This window comes from Bos indicus, chromosome 16 (assembly GCF_029378745.1).
Source record: "Bos indicus isolate NIAB-ARS_2022 breed Sahiwal x Tharparkar chromosome 16, NIAB-ARS_B.indTharparkar_mat_pri_1.0, whole genome shotgun sequence".
NCBI lineage: Eukaryota > Metazoa > Chordata > Mammalia > Artiodactyla > Bovidae > Bos > Bos indicus.
The window spans coordinates 17,432,160-17,441,627 of NC_091775.1; positions in this window are offsets into that span (position 1 = coordinate 17,432,160).

The following is a 9,468-nucleotide window of genomic DNA, read 5'->3' on the forward strand; positions in this document are numbered from 1 at the left end:
AGCTAGTGTAGCCGAGATGCTCTACAAAACAAAACAGTTTCAGGGAAAAAAGGAAGTCTTTAAAAACATTCAGTGAAGTCACAGGCACTGGACCAGTGGCATTACTGTCCATGTTTGAAATGTTATATATGCAACTGCTGTGATCTGTGGTCAAAGGAAAAGTGCTCAAGTCCTGAGTATTTGTAAATCCGACATATGTCACCAAAGAAACGTGAGTAACAATAGAAACAGAGAAGTGATTTTTGAGATGACTGTTACAGCATGTAACCAGTCACCAAACAGGATAATAAATGAAAATGAAGAAATAGCAAAAATATGTCTGTTATTCAGAAGCAGCATGAAAAGTTGAGTAAAAGAAAATAGTTTGTCATAACTAGTACCTACTTAGGTCCAGGGAAGAAGGCTACTGCCAGGGATGTTGTGCTTTAGAGGAACAGCCCTATAAATGGTCCAGGATCTTACAACATAAAAAAGCCAATGACATAACGGGCACTACTGTCGCTAGGGATTCAGAGCCTTCAGTTGACATGATGCTACTGGAAGGTGGAAAATACCCATTCCCGTGATCAACACTATTAAAGCTTTAGAGAAAATCTATATAACATTTGCTTTGCACCCTTGATATGAAAGGCAACAAGTTTCAAATAGCCAGAAGTTTTATGAAGTTTGCTACAGCTGGCATAAAATTTTCTTCTTAAAGTGGAAAGAATTTAAATACCAGAAAAACTTAAAGGAAAAAAATAATTGAATTTTCATATTTTTTACCAGATTCAATGAATGTAAAGGATATTTTAATATGGAATGTTATTTCCCTATAATTCTGTCAAAGCTCTACACTTTGTTACACTCAAATTCATGATTTCTGATAACTCACAAATTACTATAATATTTGCCACAAATTACCCATGGTGGTAATTGTCCATGATGGTAAGGAAATTTTTCAATATTAGCTATTCATTGTTATTCTTAAATTTGGGTACAAATAACTGCACGTAATAAGTACAGTATCTATTATTCAGATCAGAAACTAGAATTCCAAACAGCTTTAATATAATGTTCAAATATCATACACCAAATCAGGTTGATTTAAACAAGTTTGATTTTAAAAGTTGATATATATTAATATATATCATTATAATTTATATTTTACCTATCCATTTTAATGCACACTTCTGAAATATTCAGAGAAAAATTGTTAAAAATAGGTTTGAAACATTTTTTAAGGTTTTGAGTTTTTACAGTTAATTCTATTCCTATTTTTCATGAAAACACATTTAAATTTAGTATACTTACAGTATACTTGTATACTTGTAGTATTACATTACAATTTAAATCTTTATATTATATTAATAGATTGTATGATAACTATGATTAGAACAACATATAACTAATTTGTTGATACATGGGCAAAAATGAATTTTATTGAATAAATATAATTTATGTATATCCTTATTTTATTACTAATACCAACATTGATAGTATATCAACAGACCACACAGAAATATGCAATATTAGTTTCATTCAATCTTATGACATTTTGTAGATTTTTAGCTTTATAAAATCATAGCTTTTGTTTTATTTGTCCATTTTGTTGAAATGGAGGTATATTTTTTCATAATACAAGGAAAAATATTTTAACAGTTTTTTGTTTTCATTTATCTTGGAGTGTAGTTGATTTATAATGCTTGGTTACTTTCAGGTATACATCAAAGTAATCAGATATACCTATATGCACTCTTTTCTTTTAGATTCTTTAACAGTTAGCTTTACTTATAAATTTAAATTTCTTAGACATATGGTATGTCAGCTTCTATTTGCACAAGTCTAACAAATGTTAAACATATCTGAATAATCCTCATTTTGTTAGTGGGTCCTAAACAATTTAATAAATATCTGTTGATTTGCAATTCCAAATGGAAAGATATTTAAACATAAATAACAAATAAAAGAGGCTAAATCTAATGACTTCTACCTAGATTCCATGTGGGGTTTTCAAAGACTACATCGGTGTCATTATAAGTATTTCTTGAGTATTTACAGTAGTATCAGGGTAGGAGATCAAAGTCACATTCTTTCCACAAGATGCAGTTAGGATTCAAATTGTAATTTCTATGGCTACACACTGTTCTTTTTCCACTATGCTCCCTTTGAAGACTCAATTGATTGGTGTAATAAAAGAAATAGTTCGCTATAGTATATTTCTCAGTTTCCTCTACTAAAAGTCGTACACTTACTAAAGAAGTAGATTCAAGATAATACTTTTTACATATGAACAAACAACTTTATTTTCTGCAATCCAAATTAGTAACATTAAACCATAATTCTATATTTCCATTAGAATAAGCAAATTACTGAAATTAACAACTTGGTATAAATGTTTACAGAATGACCTTGATGCACGATTCTTTAAAATGTTGATAAATAAGAGAAAGGTGCAGAAATTACTCATGACAGACATTAGGTAAGCCAAAATTATATTCTTGCTTTTGCAGAAACCCTGACATTGTGATTATTTTCAAATTTGAATTTATCAGTGTTCACATTAAGTGATTTTTATTCTAAATATCTATAAATATTATATGAATATTATTAATTTTTTGGTCTTTGGGTCAATAAAAATAATAGCATAATAATAATATCATAGACCTTGAAGTACCTCTGTTTTATAGCACTAACATAAAATGCTGCTGTTTGCTTTTGATGAAATTCTAAATATCAAGGTGTATTTCCAGACTATTGGGAAGTAAAGCACTTTTATGCCCTTTACCACTTATCTCTTAGAAATATTACTTTATCAATCTTTTAGAGAAGATTTTAACCTTATACTGAATCAGACTTTATTGTTTTTGACAATGTACTTCTGTTTTTAGAAGGCAGAAGTCAATGCTTCATAAAATGTAAAATATAAATAAATACATAGACTACCATAAAGCATTGTCTCTATATGAAGTTTAACTGGGTTCAAAAAACTTCAATACAATATATGTTGCAAATTTATTTTTCAGTTCAGTATGCAAACTTTTATTTGATATGTTCTACCAAGGAACAAGTTCTTTTTATAAGGAATGTTTACAAAAATTGCATCGATTTCTTAAAAATATATAGTTCACATGAATAATATTTACAGGTAAGTTTTGAAAACATTTACCTTTTCTGATACTTTGAACTAAACATCATTAAAATAATATATCTAAAAGCAATGCTTAGAATAGGTTTTTAGAATAATATAACTTGATTATAAATATATTTACACTCTTTAAGAGCAAATAAAAATCTAATTTACTAAATTAAAATCCTATTTTTAGAAGGTAGTCTAAATATTATGTAAATAAAACTATGATAAACCTATTGTTTCATATTCCATTCAAATTACTGAGTCAACCATATCAATTCCACAGTATATTATCACCAAGAAAAAATATTCACAGGGATTAATCACAATATCCCTGGGGAGTATTATGTTTCTCATAATAATGATCACAGAGTTAATGTCAAACAGGTTAATAGGCCTATAGTTATGAAGTAACACAGGACAATAATAATATTTCAGTTTGCTATTGATGTGTACACACTGCTATTTTTAAAACAGATAATCAACAAGGACCTACTATTAAAAAAATAAGAAAGAAGTTATCAGTAAAATGCTATTAATTAAAAAAACATAGTTTTCAGAAAAAAATAATCCAGAACCCATATTGTAATAATTAGATAATGATATTCTTCTATTCAGGGGCCATTAACAACAAAATTAAAAAGTGAAAGTCACTCAGTCTTGTCTGACTCTTTGTGACCCCATGGACTCTAGCCTGCCAGGCTCCTCCATCCATGGAATTCTCCAGAAAAGAATACTGGAGTGGATAGCCATTCCCTTCTCCAGGAGACCTTCCCAACCCAGGGATCAAACCCATGTCTCCCACATTGCCGGCAGATTCTTTACCATCTGAGCCACCAGGGGAAGCAATATGTGGGATCTTAGTTCTCTGACCAGGGATTAAACCCTGGCCCCTTGCATTGAGAACATAGAGTCTTAACCACTGGACTACCAGGGTAGACACTTAGTGAAGTCACTTAGTCGTGTCCAACTCTTTGTGACCCTATGGACTGTAACCTATCAGGCTTCCCCTACCATGGGATTTTCCAGGCAAGAATGCTGGAGTGAGTTGCATTTCCTTCTCTTTTTTTAAATATAAATTTATTTATTTTAATTGGAGGTTAATTACTTTACAATATTGTAATAGTTTTGCCATACATCAACATGAATCCACCACAGGTATACATGTGTTCCCCATCCCGAACCTCCCCTCCATCCCCATACCATCCCTCTGGGTCATCCCAGTGCATCAGCCCCAAGCATCCAGTATCATGCATCGAACCCGTTCAATGCTATTTCCTTCTAATTGGTATAAAAATGACAGAATTCAAGTCCTGAATCCATCCTTTAAAACTCATCCTGCACAAATCCTACACACAACACTGCTTATAGCATGACTTCTTCATCATCAAAATAGAGAAGTGCATATCACATGATGTTGTTTCAATAATTAAAAAGGTTAGAGAATAATTGTGATGATACTTTTCACACATTTATATTATAAGCTTTCAGTTCAATTCAGTCACTCAGTTGTGTTAAACTCTTGCCAGGCCTCCCTGTCCATCACCAACTCCTGGAGTTCACCCAAACTCATGTCCATTGACTTGGTGATGCCATCAAGCCATTTCATCCTCTGTCATCCCCTTTTCCTCCTGCCCCCAATCCCTCCCAGCATCAGAGTCTTTTCCAATAAGTCAACTCGTCTCATGAGGTGGCCAAAGTATTGGAGTTTCAGCTTTAGCATCATTCCTTCCAAAGAACACCCAGGACTGATCTCCTTTAGAATGGACTGGTTGGATCTCCTTGCAGTCGAAGGGACTCTCAAGAGTCTTCTCCAATACCACAGTTCAAAAGCATCAATTCTTCGGTGCTCAGCTTTCTTCATAGTCCAACTCTCACAACCATGCATGACCACTGGAAAAAACATAGCCTTGACTATGGCTCAGATCATGAACTCTTTATTGCCAAATTCAGACTTGAATTGAAGAAAGTAGGGGAAAACACTAGACCATTCAGATATGACCTAAATCAAATCCCTTATGATTATACAGTGGAAGTGAGAAATAGATTTAAGGGACTAGAACTGATAGATAGAGGGCCTGATGAACTATGGACGGAGGTTCATGACATTGTACAGGAGACAGGGATCGAGACCATCCCCATGGGAAAGAAATGCAAAAAAGTAAAATGGCTCTCTGAGGAGGCCCTACAAATAGCTGTGAAAAGAAGAGAAGTGAAAAGCAAAGGAGAAAAGGAAAGATATAAGCATCTGAATGCACAGTTCCAAAGAATAGCAAGGAGAGATAAGAAAGCCTTCCTCAGCGATCAATGCAAAGAAATAAAGGAAAACAATAGAAGGGGAAAGACTAGAGATCTCTTCAAGAAAATTAGAGACAAGAGAACATTTTATGCAAAGATGGGCTCGATAAAGGACAGAAATGGTATGGACCTAACAGAAGCAGAAGATATTAAGAAGAGGTGGCAAGAATACACAGAAGAACTGTACAAAAAAGATCTTCATGACCCAGATAATCATGATGGTGTGATCACTGACCCAGAGCCAGACATCCTGGAATGTGAAGCCAAGTGGACCTTAGAAAGCATTACTACGAGCAAAGTTAGTGGAGGTGATGGAATTCCAGTTGAGCTATTTCAAATCCTGGAAGGTGATGTTGTGAAAGTGCTGCACTCAATATGCCAGCAAATTTGGAAAAAATTTAAGCCTTAGCACTACTTAATGTAAAGTCAGATTTACTATCCCTAAAATCAGAAAGTATAACTAATTTTACCAAGATGTTATAAATTTTTGCTTCATTCAAATAGAGTTTCACTCTATGACATGCCTGCAAATAATTTAATTTTTCATACCAAAATTGGCATGCTGTAGTTATTTAATGAATATCCATTTCTTTGTGAGTTATTTTCTATATAGCAATTATTTATCTTTTTTTTCTTTTCTGATTATTATTTTTTATTTATTTATTTATTTTCTTACTTTACAATAGTGTATCATTTTTGCCATACAACAACATGAATCTGCAATGGGTGTACATGTGTTCCCCATCCTGAATCCCCCTCCCACCTCCCTCCCCATCCTATCTCCTGAGTCATCCCAGTGCACCAGCCCCAAAAACCCTGTATCATGCATCGAACCTGGACTGGTGATTTGTTTCACATGTGATAATTTACATGTTTCAATGCCATTCTCCCATATCATCCAGCCCTCCCCTTCTCCCACAGTGTCCAAAAAACTATTTTATACACCTGTGTCTCTTGCTGTCTTGCATACAGGGTTATCATTACCATCTTCCTAAATTCCATATATATGCATTAGTATACTATATTGGTGCTTTTCTTTCTGGCTTACTTCACTCTGTATAATAGGCTCCAGTTTCATCCACCTCATTAGAACTGATTCAAATGTATTCTTTTTAATGGCTGAGTAACATTCCATTGTGTATATGTACCACAGCTTTCTTATCCATTCATCTGTTGATGGACATCTAGGTTTCTTCCATGTTCTGGCTATTATAAACAGTGCTGCGATGAAATAGCCGATTGTTAACATCAGTCTTTACAGTGATAGTCAAAGATACAGAGAGTAGGGGAGACTTATTTAAGTCAGGCTCAAGTCAGGCTCCTAGACTTCCCCATCTCTTTTACCAAAGTGCTTTATTCTTTTTTTATGGTAAAGTTATTACTCTCGTTAAGGAGATTTTAAAGATATCACTCTGAAATTTTAAGAATTATTAACTAATGCCATACTTTTGAATTAACAATTTTCTGATCCCTGAGAGAATTATCTCAAAAAAAATGACATTGAATGTGGAAATGCCTGAGTTGATATAACAGAGAGTGTATATTTATCTCTAAGGTGTATAATTGGAAATCTGAAGTCCAGAGAAAGGAAAATGTTCACAGAAGGATTAAGGCAGTCTTCTGGGCATACACACGGAGGAAACTAGAATTGAGACATGTGTACCCTAATGTTCATTGCAGCACTGTTTATAATAGCCAGGACATGGAAGCAACCTAGATGATGTCCATCAGCAGACAAATGGGTAAGAAAGCTGTGGTACATATACACAATGGAATATTACTCAGCCATTAAAAAGAATACATTTGTATCAGTTCTAATGAAGTGGATGAAACTGGAGCCTATTATACAGAGTGAAGTAAGCCAGAAAGAAAAACACTAATACAGTATATTAACACATATATATGGAAGTAAGAACAATGGTAATGATAACCCTGTATGCAAAACAGCAAAAGAGACACAGAGGTATAGAACAGTCTTTTGGACTCTGTGGGAGAGGGCGAGGGTGGGATATTTGGGAGAATGGCATTGAAACATGTAAATTATCATATGTGAAACAAATCACCAGTCCAGGTTTGATGCATGGGACAGGGTGCTCGGGTCTGGTGCACTGGGAGGACCCAGAGGGATGGGATGGGGAAGGAGGGGGAGGGGGGTTCAAGATGGGGAACACATGTACACCTGTGGCAGATTCATGTCAATGTATGGCAAAACCAATACAATATTGTAAAGTAATTAGCCTCCAATTAAAATAAATAAAGTTATATTAAAATAAATAAATATTCACCATCCTGTACAAAGGTTCTAAATTTCTAGAGTGTTTAATTAGCATATAAATCCAGGCTAGTCATTGAATATATATTGATAAAATAAATATAGGAATAATTATAGGTTAAACATCAAGTAATCTCACTTGTAACATCCTGTCAGTAACAACAGTGTGAGAAGCTTGGTGAAACTCTCTTCCAGAGAAACTTTTAATGCACTATTCAAAATTAGCAGAGACAATTTTTCAATGCTTTCTGGATTGTATAAAGGGCTTAAAATAAATTGAGAAGCAGTTACTGCACAAGGTCTACAGATTTTTAACAACATTGGAAGGCCATGGACTTCATGCTAGGAGCAGCATTTTCCTGTGGAGAACATTTCCAACGTCTTGGCAACAGCATGTTTTTTATTGACTTACCCAGCTCTGTGGTGCAAGAGAGCTCTTCAGGGTGATTTGGCATCCACCGAACATCAATTCCATCTCCCAGGCTCTGTAGTCTGGAAGACATTTATTGAGGAAGATGAGCTATAGAAGCTGAGTAGTAGCCTAAGTTCTACCTTCTCCCCACATGTATACACACAGTTCCTTCTCCATAGGGAAGATCTGGGTGGGGCAGGATACAGGGAAGAACACATCCTCTATCCCTCCCACCCCTAGCTCCTGCTCATGAAACAGAGGTCTTGCCCTGTCCAGGGAGAGTCAGAGCTAGCCTTAAACTGACAATCCTTTGATCCTGCCTGAAGGGTCTAAATATATTTGCATTATACTGTGGCACAATGAATGTTTCAGGGATGTGCTTATAGCAGTAAAGATATTAGCTAGCGACCAGTGGCAACTAACAGTGGTATTAGTGTGATATAGTAGAGGCATACCCATCAGAAGCTTAACAGGAAGATTTGGGAAAGATCTAGTCAAAGAGGCCTGTGCTAAAACCACCATCCAACCTATGTGGTTCAGAAGACTATGTTCATACTAAAGATGCTGTCCTCTCAGATGTAACCCTGTGATATTTCGCTGGATATGGAGCAAACCCATGAACTCTAAATATGAAAGCAGTCTCCCAGCCACACACAAACTCAGTGGTAAATGGTGAAAATCTTTCTGACTCGGGGACTTATTTTCAGCATCTTGTATGTAAAAATCTTCTAAACTCTGCTGACACAGTGGCAACTGTTAGGGATCTAGGCTTAAAAATGAAACATATAAAATAAAACTCAAACCAGGGACATGAGATTATGTGCAATGTGTATAGACTAAACCGATACAGTAATCAAGACAATGTGGTATTGGTGATAGACAAGTAAGTCAATGGAATGAATAGAGAGCTCCAAAACAGAACCATATGAATTTTGTCAATTAATCTTTGGCAAAAGAGCAAAGGCACTAACATGATAATCTTTTCAACAATTGGTTCTGGAATAATTGGATATCCACACACACAAAATAAATATAGACATAGAACTTTTATACTCACCACAGAAGTTAACTCAAAATGAATCACAGACCTAAATGTAAAGTGCAGAACCTTAAAACTTATAATAAATAGCACAGGAGAAATCCTAGATGACCTTGAATATGGCAACAACTTTTTATATTTAACATCAAAGGGATAATCCATTAAAGAAATACTTTATACACTGGATTTTATTAAAATGAAAGCATCTGCTCTGCAAAATTTGTTGAACCAAGATACTAAACAAAGAGAACAGTGAACGGAATATAACAAGCTCTGATATGGGGCAAGAAACAATGTCCTGTATTTCTACAGAAATAATTTAAATATCTAGTTTT